General features: G+C 43.7%; 1 protein-coding gene across 1 annotated transcript in view; it reads left to right on the forward strand.

The window, feature by feature from the left end:
* The first annotated feature begins 7915 nt into the window (after window positions 1-7915).
* Window positions 7916-13881, forward strand: part of LOC147615791 (fatty acid amide hydrolase-like) — a 110481-nt gene continuing 104515 nt past the window's right edge. Inside the window, exon 1 of the mRNA XM_086778399.1 lies at window positions 7916-8097. The gene's annotated coding sequence lies outside the window, so the exon portion shown is untranslated. The remainder of the gene's footprint in view (window positions 8098-13881) is intronic.

The raw sequence follows: 13881 nt of genomic DNA on the forward strand, positions 1-13881 counted from the left end.
TGTTTATGTCATCATCATCATAATAAAGGTCTCTCCTTTAGGTTTAGCCATAATTTTTATTTAGGTTGAGAGAGTTAGCAGCCACGTTTTGCTTTTAAGGAGGGGGAGAGGAAAAGAAAGGCGCGTTTTGTTTTGGGGGGAAATAAAGCTTCCGCGTTGAGGGGGGCACATTTTGTTTTGTTTTGGGTTTGCCCACTAAGGGTGACCGTTGCCCTTAGTGGGAAAGCCCCACTAAAGGCTTTCCCACTAAGGGAGATCGTCACTCTTAGTGGGCCCGTCGCCCTTAGAGGGCAAGCTTTCTCACTAAGGGCAACCGTCACCCTTAGTGGGCAAGCCCCACTAAAGGCTTGCCCACTAAGGGTGATTGTCCCCTTAGTGGGCAAGCCCACCCCCAAAACAAAATGTGCTCTCCCTCCCAAAAAGCAAAATGTGCTCTCTCTCTCTCTCTCTCTCTCTCTCTCTCTCTCTCTCTCTCCCTCCCTCCCAAAACAAAACGCGCTCTCTCTCCCCCAATGTGGCAACTTTCTTCCCCTCCCCAAAACAAAATGCCTTCCCCCCCCCTTTCCCTCTCCTTAAAAGCAAAATGCCTTCTCTCTCTCTCTCTCTCTCTCTCTCTCTCTCTCTCTCTCTCTCTCTCTCTCTCTTTGCCCCCCTCCCCCCCTTAAAAGTAAAACGCCTTCTTCTTCTCTCTTTCCTCCTAATAGCAAAACACTCCTTCCCTTTCTTTCAAAACAAAACTCTCACACACCCTTGTCCTCTCTCTCTCTCTCTCTCTCTCTCTCTCTCTCTCTCTCTCTCTGAGATTCTCTACCTCCCTAAATCCCAAAAAGATAGCTGTCTCTATCTCTCTCTCTCTCTTTCTCTCTCTCTCTCTCTCTCTCTCTCTCTCTCTCTCTCTCTCTCACCAACTCTTTCTTCATGCTCTTTTTTCTTTAGATTGTTACAAACACATCAAAGGAAACCCCACATCCGAAGTGTGCAAAATGTGTAGAGAGCACACCTGCCATACAACAAATCCAAGAAGTGACAAGTACCAAGAAGAGGAAGAAAGTGTAAGAGGAAGATGATGATTGGAGTCCTCGAAGGAATCCAAGTCGAGTTGCTACGTCTTCAAAGAAAGCTGCTTCTTCAAAAACCATTAAAGAAACTAAGGAAGTAGGAGAGGTGGACAAGGGAATTGAAAAAGAAGGCGAGAATGAAGAGGGTTTCAGTGACTCCTGCAACTCGCTATTAGAACTCCTACAAGATAGTCTTAACAAAGTGAAGGTAATTGGTAACCATTTTTTAGCAAATCTTACATAAGGTATCTTTTGGATTACCAAGCATAACGTGTGTGTACGTACATTGTAGGTGGTGAAATCCACTCCTTTGCCACCTATTCCCTTGTGCAAACTTGTGCCTAACCCCTCTATATGAAGAGTGCACTTTAGGTACAAGAAGCTGGCAAGGAAATTTTATACGACTGGCTATGTTGTCGATAGATGTAGGTTCATTTCCTCCATCTCCTCATCCCATAATCCTGTTAGAGAAGTGACTCAAGATGATATCGTTGCATGGGATGACATTTGGCGATTGAAAAATGAGGAGTTCAAGAATATGATCAAAGGCACAGAGTGAGGATTCATGAGCAACAAGATGTATGTGTGGGATGACAATCATGGAGTTGTGGCATGGATGGAGGAGATTAATAAATGTAAGTCTACTTAAATTGCCTAATTTTTTGAATGTGGTCTTTTGTTTTATAAAATATTTTTGGGACTAATTAGATTTGCACTATCTAATTGTAGCATTCAAGAATATCGCATCAAGATATCCTTGTGTTGATGCTATCCTTATTGAATTCAATGAGGATAGTGAGGGGGAGGTTCTCACAGTGATCGTTCGCTTAAACAGGTAAGAGAATATATGTTTTAACTCTTTGAATTAGGAATATTCGACGTACTATGTTTAAATATTCCATCATAACCTTAAATTTTGTTGCCATGGATGAATGAAGTGGGCTATGTTTCTTCTTCCCTTATGGACAAAGTGTTTAAATATTCCATCATAACCTTAAATTTTGTTGCCATGGATGAATGAAGTGGGCTATGTTTCTTCTTCCCTTGTGGACAAAGTGTTCCTTATTAGGGCACTTGGGTTGGCAAACAAAGAAACAATTATGAAGCACACTAGAGAGATGAACAAGGGATGGATGGACAAGTATGCCTCAAAAAAAAAAGGACCGCCCATCTTAGTATAACTGCGAGCTTTCGAAACTTTCCCAAATAGTATTCCAGGTAAACCTTCGATTTTAGACACTTGTAATATATGACAAACATTTGCATATCATCTACTAATGTTGCAATTTGTGAATAATAGGATGAGTACCTCGCAGCCACCCAAGATATTGACCCCTTAGTAGATAGTTTGTCCGTATAAGAGTTTGAAGAGAGATGGAGAACGACATTTTATAAAGATGAAAGAAAGTGGAGGCATGCTACAAGGTGGCTCGCGGTGATTGCAAACCCTACACAAGGGGAAGGTTTCTTTAAGTAAGAAATCCTGCACTATTTCCTCTATCTATTTTGTAAGCAACAACATTTTATGGTTTTAATGTTGTGGTTTAATTATGGTGTTGTATTGCAGATGACTAGTGTAAGTTAATTGGGACGAGAAACTAGATTGTTTAATAGAGGATAGGCTATACAGCTTGGTAGCTAGCTCGTTTTGCCAAATGACCACAAAGCATAGATTTTGGATATTTTGATTGATGGCGATTTGCAAAGGCTAAAGGATTCACAAACCCCTAAAAGTATGTAACAATTACTTTTCCTATCTTCTTGATATTTACAAAGTACTCTATTTTGCTTAAATAACAATTTCAATGGCAATGCAGCAAGTGCAAGTTTCTTTAGGGATTGGCTTCAAAGTGAAGTCATATGGCATGAGATTGGAGCGCAGGGTGTAACCGTCCTTGTAGAAATATCAAAAAAGTACAAGGTAAATTTTTTAGATACAATCCTAGATGACTTCGCCAATCTTAAGAGAATGTATTTTGGGAAGTTGTTCGAGGAAATGGTGGGATCCCTAAAGAAACAAGGTGTGGTAGCTTTGAACCCTGCTGTCGTCAAGGCTACCAAGTGTGCTGTGTTCAGGTGCGTAACATTCCATAAAGCGTACTTACTACTTGGTTGTACTCTTATATTTATAAACTAAATAGATGTAATAATGTGTAGATGGATTTGTTGTGCCATTCAGAGAGATCTATTGCAGATGTGCCTGTAATCTTAAAAGAATGGTGCAATCCAAAACATGAAAGCACTATGTATACACACAGCAACAACTTCGAGACCTTTGGGATGTAGAGATATACAAGAGATGCCCATTGTTCCTTGACTTTCCAAGTGGTAAATTTTTCAAGAGCGAGAAGGAGATGTATACTCGGGCTTGCAAAGCAAAGCAATCAACCATGGTATGAACTATACAATTAGATATTTCACTTTAATTTAAATATTACTTCTTATATCTTTTTGAATGGTGAATTCTATTATGAAGCCTAGAAGTCTACGTGACAAATCACATGTTTAAGACAAAGGTAAAGGTCTTATGTGAAAGATGAAGGGGATGATGAAGATGAAGAGGATGATGATGATGAAGAATATGATAACGATGAAGGGGCAAAAGTGACAAAAAAGGATGCAACGAAGAGAAAGGGAAAAGAAAAATCACTCTATAGGAAGAGGACAACTCTGATACCTCTGTATTAAAATATGATGAAAGTGATTATGATGATAGCACACGCAAGATTGAGGTAACCCCAAAAGTTAAAGAAGTTGGTTATGTAGCAACACAAGCAGGGCACTCTTTTACTTGTGGTTTATTGGTGTTATTGTTACATTGTTTGCATACTAACATAGATTAAGTTATGGATTCAGATAAGCTTGGCAAGAGATGATGCACCATTGCAACCAATTTATCCACCTAGCCTAGGTGACCTGACTCCAATAATCCAAATGAATTTGCTAGGTATGATTTTACTCATTGGTAATGATAATGTAAAGTATTTATGTGGTGCATGCACTTATAAAATGTACGTTTTGTAGGAGTGTCTCATCGTACCACGACAATAGTCCTCATCAGTGCTCCCAACGAAATCAAAGTGCTAGTTCCTCTATCATTATATAAGCCTCGACGTTAATAGGTGTAATAATCAATCGTGACCATATGTGAAATGATTGTAAAGGTGTGTCTTTTATATCCTGTAAATAATAATAACAATTGATGTATAACTCTACTTAACATGGTGTGGCAGGACATCATTCTACAAAGATGATGGCATGTAATAGGGATCCTTTGAAGATAGGCCGTTCACTTCTAAACCAACAGTGTCCACCGGAGCTAGAACATGTCTGTGATATGTTGCTGAAGGCCAACGTGGAAGACAATACCTTTATTGTTAAAGGTGTCAATACAAACACATCATGTGATTGTATTGTAGTGAGGTTGTCCACAGGAGGTTCTATTTATGGTTTCCCCAATGACATTGTCCCACCATGGAATCTCTGCACATGTGAGTGATGATATTATTTTCCCTTCATTAAGACCTTGTGTGTTGTTGCGCATATGTTGCGTGTGTATGTCATGCTTACGTTTTTTGTGTATGTCATGCCACGTAGATGAACAGGAGCATGCATTGCTTCAAATTTATGAGACCATCTTAGATGACAATGACTCTATTATCGTCATCGGTACTGTGTATCAAGTGGCAACCATTATAGCTCATACCGAGTGTTCTGGCTTCTCCTTGGACACCTTGGTGAATGTGCGATGTATAACGCAGATTGAAAGGGTCTTTGGACAAGAGGTAAGCAACACTAACTATAGAGGTTTCCACTGAGCATCACTTTTTGCTACAAAAAATCATCTCATACTCTTGTGCAGATACATACCCTCTTGTCGGTGCTGCCTTCATGAGTATAGTTGGATAAAACCATACACAACCTTTCTCACCTGATTATATCATTGATCCTTGTAACCTGATGCAGTGGGATAGATACCGAGATGGGACGACATGGCGAGGTATGGAGTTAACTCTTCATGTACTCCTAAATAAGGGCCTTATATTTTTGGTGAAAATAAGAGATGTTTTATTTGAAAGTGGATATCAACGTGGATATGACTATTGGGATAGCTTATTGAGCCATTGTGTAAAGCAAGGACAAGTGTTAGTAGAGCTTTATGCTGGATATAGAGATTGTGCTATGGTAGTACAAAAATTAAGCATGAACATTGTTTGTATTAATCTCGAAGAAGAGAATGTAGTGGAGGGTGTCTTGATGAAGATTTCATTGTAGTGCAAAAAAACGTATTTATTTATGAATATTCAAGTGACTGGGTCATGATCTTATTTGTAGCAATTGTTTATGATTGTGTCATGATCTTATTTTTCATATCAAAAAAGAGAGAAAGAGGGTGACAGTAACGCATGTTGGGGTTTCGTAATAAGACATCATTCTCCTCTGCACAACGATGTTTATATATATATACAAACCAATAAAGAATCGACATTTTCTGTATTGTGTGGATGAATAAGGTAGTGAAGCGTTTAAAGACTCCAAGATCTGTACGCAAAACATGAGTTAAATAACCTTTATTGAGAAATGAGAAAGAAATATAGAGAGTGAGCAAAGAGAAGGACATAAAGAGTGAGTGAGAGAGAAAGCGAGACAAGGAGTGAGAGCAAAGAGAGGGGAAGAGAGAGAGGGAGAATAAAGAGCTTGAGTAAAGAAAGGGGCTGACAGAGTGAGAGAGAAGGATAGATAGAGTGAGCAAAAAAAGGACTGGAAAGAGAGAGAGAGAGAGAGAGAGAGAGAGAGAGAGAGAGAGCAAAGAGAAGGATAGAGAGAGAGAGAGAGAGAGAGAGAGAGAGAGAGCAAAGAGAAGAGTAGAGAGAGGGGGATAGAGAGAGAAGGAGAGCCAAGAGAAGAGGAGGTAACAGAAGGATATATATATATATATATATATATATATAGAGAGAGAGAGAGAGAGAGAGAGTTAGCAAAGAGAAGGGACGAGAGAGAGAGGGAGGATAAAGAGCTTGAGTAAAGAAAGAGACTGAAAGTGTGAGAGAGAAGGGTAGAGAGAAAAGATAGAGAGAGTGAGCAAAATTTTGGACTGAAAGAGAGTGTGTGTGTGTGAGAGAGAGAGAGAGAGAGAGAGAGAGAGAGGTGAGAGTGAGCAAAGAGATGGACTGAAGAGTTAGCAAAGAGAGAGAGAGAGGGATAGAGAGAGAGAAGGAGAGCCAAGAGAAGGATAGGAGGTAAGAGAAGAATGGAGAGAGAGAGAGAGAGAGAGAGAGAGAGAGAGAGAGAGAAGGAGATACAAAAAAAGAGAAAGACAGAGAGAGTTAGCGAAGAGAACGGAAGAGAGAGAGGGAGAGGGAAAGAGAGAGAGTTAGCGAAGAGAACGGAAGAGAGAGAGGGAGAGGGAAAGAGAGAGAGAGAGAGAGAGAGGGAGAGAGAGAAAGGAGAGAGAAGGAGAGAGGGGTGAAAGGGAGTGAAGAGAGGGGAAGGATGGGAGAGTGAAAGGAAGGGAGGAGCGGTGGGAGAGTGAAAGGGAGGGAGAGAGAGGAGAGAGAGGGAGGGAGAGAGGAGGAGAGGGGTGAAAGGGAGGGAAGAGAGAGGGTGATGGAAGAGGGTGGGAGGTGGAGAGAGAGGGTGGTGTGGACTGGGCAGTGGTGGGACAAGGAGAGAAAGAGAGGGAAGAGGGTGGAGAGGAGAGAGAGGGTGGGTGGGAGAGTGAGGGAGGGAGAGAGAGAGGGTGGGAGAAGGAGAGAGGAGGATATAGTCCACCCACACTCTCTCTCTTAGAGAGAGTGAGAGAGGGAAAGGGAGTGAAGAGAGAGAAGGGGAGGGAAGAGGGTGGGAGAAGGAGAGAGAGGGTGGTGTGGGCTAGGTTAGGCGGTGGTGGCAATAGTTAGAGAGAGATTGTTTAAGTAGAGAGAGAAGGCAGCCAAGAAAAGTTTCCTCCACCAAGTTTGCTTGGTGACCATCCTCTTGTGTGGCTATTGGTATGTTCTCAAGTAACTCTCACATTTCTTCCATTCCCTTGGCAAATTTATAGAGTTTATTTATTTGAACAAATAAAATATAAAACACATTATAGAAGTTCAATTGTTATTGTTACATTTAATGTGGTGGATAATATTCACTATATAAGTGTAGAAATGTAATTCACCTATGTGGTTATTTAGTTTATTGAGGTGTTGTATACATGATGTTAGAATCATGTCAGGTTGTGACAGAAGGTTGTATGAGTGAATGTCATTATTGTGTGCGCGCGCGTGTGCACAATGATGAGAGAGAGAGATGCGAATAATATTGGACCATACCTAAAAATAACTTCAATGGTTTCAATCAGAACAAAGCTACTCATAATTGAGTGACCCACTACACATTTACAAACTTTGATAGCTTCAATAAACTATAAAATATATATAGTTTACATATATCTAGAGGTTTATATATATGTATATACATATAGTTAATCAAAAGTTTTTATATATACATATATACATACACACACACACACACACACATATATCTAGAGGTTCATACTTCTATTCTCTTGGGACTTGGTATCATTAGCTATATCGTCTCCACTCTCCCAAGAAAACTTGTCTTCAGTTATTCAGGCACGGTGTATGCCATGATCTCAATATTTGGATTTATTGCTCGGGCTTATTATATGTCCACCATAGGCTCGAATGTAGATACATGTGCCTACTTTACGATGGACATCATGACTATCATGACTAGTGTTAAAAAGCTTGGAACGTATATAAAATGGATTTAAAAAATCTGAAAACACTTTTAATAAAAAACAGCCAAGTAAAGGTCATTACAACCATCTTGCCTTCCGAGTTGGAGCCTGTTTGTCTCCGCGCAATTAAGGGTGGAAGCTGGAACTTGGAAGGTAGCGTGTAGGGGAACAGGCGACCTTTGACTGTCGTCCCTGACACAACTGCAGGCTTCCCCGTACCTACATTATAACAGGTTTGCAGCAGCTATATGCAGGCTTCTGTCATTCCTAGCGAATTGCCATCTCCTTCGCCCTCAGGTACACACACATTCCCTTGTCTACACCTTTACTATCACAGTCATGCACTATACTATACTAATCATCATGAATATCACTAATGATCGTTAATATTACTAATTAGTTTGTATGTATCGTTCCTCTTGTGAGGTGGGAATACTATCCAAGGGGCCTTGGTGCCTTGGTGGTATGTAGCCTGCGCCGAAGAATATGCATCTATATGGGGCAAGGAGAGGCAAAGCACGGACCCATGGTAGGCACACCTAGGAACGCACTCACGCACCGGGTAGGCACGTTAGGCCTCCCAGGGTGCGAGTGAGGTTCTTGGGGTGCCGAGTGCCCTGGGGGTTGCCCTCACCGCCTTGATGGCAATCCACCGTTTTCGGTCCCGTTTCCACGTTTGGCCCGATCGCCGTCAAGGTGGGGAGGGCAACCCCCGGGGCACTCGGCACCCCAAGAACCTCACTCGCACCCCGGGAGGCCTAATGTGCCTACCAGGTGTGTGAGTGCGTTCCCAGGTGTGCCTACCATGGGTCCGTGCTTTGCCTGTCCTTCCACCTCCTCCCCATATAGATGCATATTCCTCGGCGCGGGCTAGCATACCCCCAAGGCACCAAGGCCCCTTGGATAGTATTCCCACCTCACACCTCTCTGTGCCATAATCACTTCACCCATCACCATCAACCAGCCCCATTCATCTCGGAATCTGCATGTGTCAGGCCATAATCGCCTGCTGTATCACTGTCATGGTCCTGGGTCACCAGAATGTAAATCCCAGCCATTAAATCAAGTCAAAAAAGAAAGAAAGAAAGAAATTTCTATAGGATTGTAATAACTCAGCAATTCAGGAATTCAAGCTGATGTGTCTCAAATCCTTGATTTGACAAGTCATTTTCAAATGGCTCCCGAGTCCCAGGACCGTCATGGTCGCTGGGTGGCAGAGGGGGGATCTCAGCTGTCAAATCACCAAGCTTTTAAAAACGGAATCAGAGCAGCAGTCCATCACCTGCTGCCAACTCAGCAGTGGGAATGCGGAATGCAGCAGCTGCTGCCAATTCAGCGGTGGGAATGCAGAATGCAGATGATGCCAACTCAGCGCCCAGAATCGCACAAGATGCTGCCATGTGTAACTGCAATTGCATCGTACTGAAGTGTCTGACCTCCGCCTCCCCACACGAGCATGACGGTGGGAATGGCCATGGGTCGGCCATTCCCAGGGGAATCCGGTTGCCAGCTGGCACTGGCTCCCTGATTCCTCCCGGGAATGGCCTCCTCATGGCCATTCCCTACACCATGATGGCCAAGAATGGTCATGGGAAATCTTTGCCCCCTCAAGAAAGCCCTCTACACTGGCTCGGCAGGTACCCATCATTATGCATGGAATCTGACTAGGCACTTTTTTGTTCGCCTGCATCACCTTGGGATCTCACTCTAGTCACCATCACCTTGGAATTTGAGCCCCCTGACTGTGATGCAGTGAACGGCCATTGGTTGGCCAACTTTCCAAAAAAGGGCTCCCTGCTATCGCAGGTCCCCTTTCTCTGGAAAATTGCCTTCCCAATGGCCATTCCCTAGTCTAACAACTGATCTGATTTGTCCAACGGTTGTGGTCAGGTGCAGAATCTGAGCTGCTCCCCCCCCCGACCGATCGCATTTCCTCGTCGAAATACTCTTAGAATACCACTTTTGGCCATCAACTGATCACGTTATTCGACAAGCATTCCTCCCTAGAAATTACTACTGGAGACCATTTCCTCCCTCTTCAACAAATAAGACTAAGACAGTACGAGACAGTACTAGGACCAAATTGTTAGGCTACAAAAACTGCTAATCAATAGTACTCACATAGTACTAAATAGTGCAACTGCCAATTAGTTAGGCCACAGCACCAGAGTACTACTCAATAGTACTTAAATAAGACAAAGACAATACTAAAGAGTAGTACTCAAAAGTACTCAGGCCACATCACCAGTGTTAATCAAAAGTCCTAAATAGTACTCAGATAGTACTATTGCAATATAGCTATGGCTGCTTTGCATATTATTTTGGAGGAGGATGGTATCACTTTATGACCACACATTGTCATCATGGAGCATTATGTGGATACTTTAGCTTTTTTTTTTTCCATCCAAAAAAAGATCCTTCCATTAGTTACCAAAATGCAGCCGAAATGGCCAGGTACATATGATCCATCTCGCTCAAGGGAGACAAGAAGAAAAAACCCAATAGATGGGGACAGAGAGGGGCTCTTCCTTGTTGGCTGGCCCCTCTCCGAGGAAGGCTATCTCATACAATTTGAAGGGGCAGGGGGGGCGGGGGGGGGGGGGGGGGGGGGGGGGGGGGGGGGGGGGGGGCGGGGGAACAGCTGCATGTAATGCCATTGTCTCTGACCCTAAGGAAAGGACCGCTGCCCCAGATCCACAGAAAAGCCTCTCGGCGTTTTCTGCACACGGTTAGAGCTGCCTCACAACTTCTCCCACTGGCCATGGAGGGTGTGTAGGATATCCATCCATATGCTTTGGATGGACTCGGCGGTATACGAGGAGATGGGACAGGGCTTCGCCCTTCTCCTCCCTCACCGCAGTATCACGATAGCCTCGTTTTCAGCAGCCCCAAAAGGGAGGAGTGCCACAGGCACCTATCAGAGATGGGAGATTATTAGTAGTATTGCAGCATGGCACATTTGCCGTGCTCAATGCAACAAGGCCATAGAGGGCACTATCACGCCGCTAGGGCCGGTGCTGCCTCAGAGACCTAGGCTACTGGCCCCCGAGTAATGGTGCAGGCAGAAGCCTGGTCCATGTGAAGATACAGTGGATCCCTTCCAATGCTAAGGCGCCTTGGGACAATCCCAAAAGCAATGGCATTGTGACCCCTGTGGGTGCCCTCACCTAGAACAGAGAGCATGCCGACCTCCAATTGCTAACCAGGTGCCCACTACCAAGCTCTTGTGAGCTATTTGCCAAAGGAAGAGAGTAATCTTCCGTGGCTAGAAGCTATCCCATAGCCATGTCCAAAAATCACAAAGGAAATATGTGGGGATGTCTTGAGTCTGCTAATGTACTGTTGCCACTAGCCTACTATCAACCTCTTGGCATTTGAATCCTGTGGCCCAGTTGGACTGTATACTCAAAAAAGAGGATGTTGGGGCATCGGGATTGTGCCATTGCTACCCACTCGCTTGCACTTAATTTTATACTCAAGGATCAACTTATATCTAAGTTGCCTTTTCTTGAAATCAATCACTGTTTCCGGTTCACATGTGACATAAGACAAGTCCTCAACCTCAACAAGCTCCTGAGGAGTCACAATGCTATCCTCATGATTGTTGACTTGAGTCCCTTTGGTGAGACTTTTTTTATTTTCCTATCCTCATTTGAGCGTGTTTTGATTTCCACCCAGCATCTCTACTGACACGAAAAGCTTGGACTTCTCCTAAAACATTCCCACTTTTGGAAATAAATAGGGGAAACTCAAACTACATGTGACAACCTGACTCCATTATTTGGTTCACCATGTCTGTTCTTTCCACTCACAACTCTCCCTTAGGAACTGGTTAAATCTGCAGTCACTGTTCCTACAATTATATCATTGGAACTATAGGTGAAAGTGGGTAGGGGTGATGAGTGGTCATGTTAGGATGTCAAGTGATCAAGGTGAACCTCATAGATTGGATCTACATCATGATGAAAGCGGACACGGGTAGAAGTGGTGATGGGAGGGTCGGCAGAGGAGGATGGAAAAGAACCAAGATATGGTGAAAGCCAAATTGGTGTGATCAGCCCCAATGGGTGGTGGTGGGATAGTAAAGTCCTGGACATGATGCATACAAGCAAGAGATCCCACAAGTAATCCATTGTGCTCGACCCTCCTCCATGCGGGAAGCAAATCTGCCGGGTAGAGGACATTGTGACATCCCGTTCTAGATGGCCAGGTCATGCATAGCCCGCATCTTTCAAAGGATCCTTCCATATATTGTAATGTGTCCCCTATCCTCCAAGTCTGCTGCATCTCCAACTCCCTCGGGGAGGACGATGGGGTCTGCCTGGAACATACATATGCACCTGTGAACTAGTTGTCTGTTTAAGTCGCCCAAGAGGAGGACGTCTCTTGTTTGAGGGAAATCCACCATATCTATAATGAGAGGGTGCATAGGAGGACTAACCATTTTGCAACACATCATGTGCAAGGGCAGATGTCTTTGGTGCAAAGTAACACACTGCGTATGTACTAATTTGGTTCTTGGTAGGGCAAAGATGGATCCACATAAAGCGTCCACATCCTCATCTCGTATGACTATTGTGAGCACCCTACTTAGGCGAGGCCTTAACAGTACTGCCAGTCCTCCGGAACCTTGTAACCACCATCCCTCTCCCCCCCCACCCCCCACCTTTCCCTTCCCCCTTCCCAAAGAGTTTGGCTCCTTTATGGGACTCCCATGTGTATTCTGAGCAAGGTTGATGTGTACGTACTGTACGTAATGTACGGTACGTATTTGTACGTTGTTCCGTACAGATAAAATTTTTGTGTACGTAAAAATACGTACCATTGTAAAAAATATCAATCTATATGGCATTTCATATCAAAGTAAACATAAAAAGATCCAAATACATTTTAAATTGTGAGAGAGACCTATAAGACAATCTAATAAGGTCTTTGCTAATACGCATTTGATTAGTAATCACAAAACCCTTGCCGCATGTTGTAAAACTTGTTACTTCAGAAATCAAACATCAGATACCAAAACCATTTTTCAATCAGATGACAGAGATCAATCTTTAATCACCAATCACCACTCTTAGAAGTTAGCTCTATATAAACTGATGAATCAGTGTTCACAGTGCACACAACAAAAGTCTCGACTCTCATCCATGTCAAAAGGCTGCATATCCTGCGGCACCTGCTTGCACCCACCACAATTGCCGGTGGTGCCAATACCTGTCAAGTGTATCACGACACGAGAAATTGTGCTCGTGAGCTCGAAGTTGCAATACTTGCACTGCCATCTACGCGTGCCCGAACCAGCTTGGGTCGGCGTATTAATAACACGGATGACATTCGTGTGCTCCTGCCAGTAGGGGTTGCATGGCTTCGGCATATTGGATCCTGGAAGCTCTGTGACACAAACAAAGAGAGAGAGAGAGCTTAGAGCAGAGTACATACTCCAAAGGAAGAAAGAAAGAGAGAGAGAGAGAGGGAGAGCGTAGAGCATACTCCAAAGGAGGAAAGAGAGAGAGAGAGAGAGAGAGAGAGAGAGAGAGAGAGGAGAGGGACCCCGGACTCGGGAGGGAGTGAGAGAGAGACGAGATTAATCATGTAGACAGTAGTACATTGGCAGAGAGAGAGAGAGAGAGAGAGAGAGAGAGAGAGAGAGAGAGTACAGTACGAGATGAATCATGAGGGACCAAGGCCATGAGCGAGAGAGCGTGTGACTTACCTGTGCACAGTGTGCAGAGACGGAGCGAAACAGAGCGCTGGCGGCTGGGCGAAACAGGCGAAAATCCAAAACAAGCCAAAATCGCACGGCGAAAGGTCAAAAAGGGGTTTTTTTAAAAAAATAAACGTACGGATGGATCCGTACGCGTACGGATCCGTACAGTACGTTCCGTACGGTACGGATCGATCCGTACGTACGTACGGATGCAACCTTGATTCTGAGATCTCAGTTAGCCCTCTTTCAGGGCTTTGGTGTGTCTCTGTGTAGAAGACCACATCCCATCCTATGTATGTTTTTGGAAGTCCTCCAGGATCTGACCACAATGTACTATTGCAATTCCAAAGAGTTGTGTAGTTGGTATATGTGGT

Source organism: Cibotium barometz, chromosome 39 (genome assembly GCF_041138505.1).
Source record: "Cibotium barometz isolate CiBa-2024 chromosome 39, ASM4113850v1, whole genome shotgun sequence".
NCBI classification, from domain to species: Eukaryota; Viridiplantae; Streptophyta; class Polypodiopsida; order Cyatheales; family Cibotiaceae; genus Cibotium; species Cibotium barometz.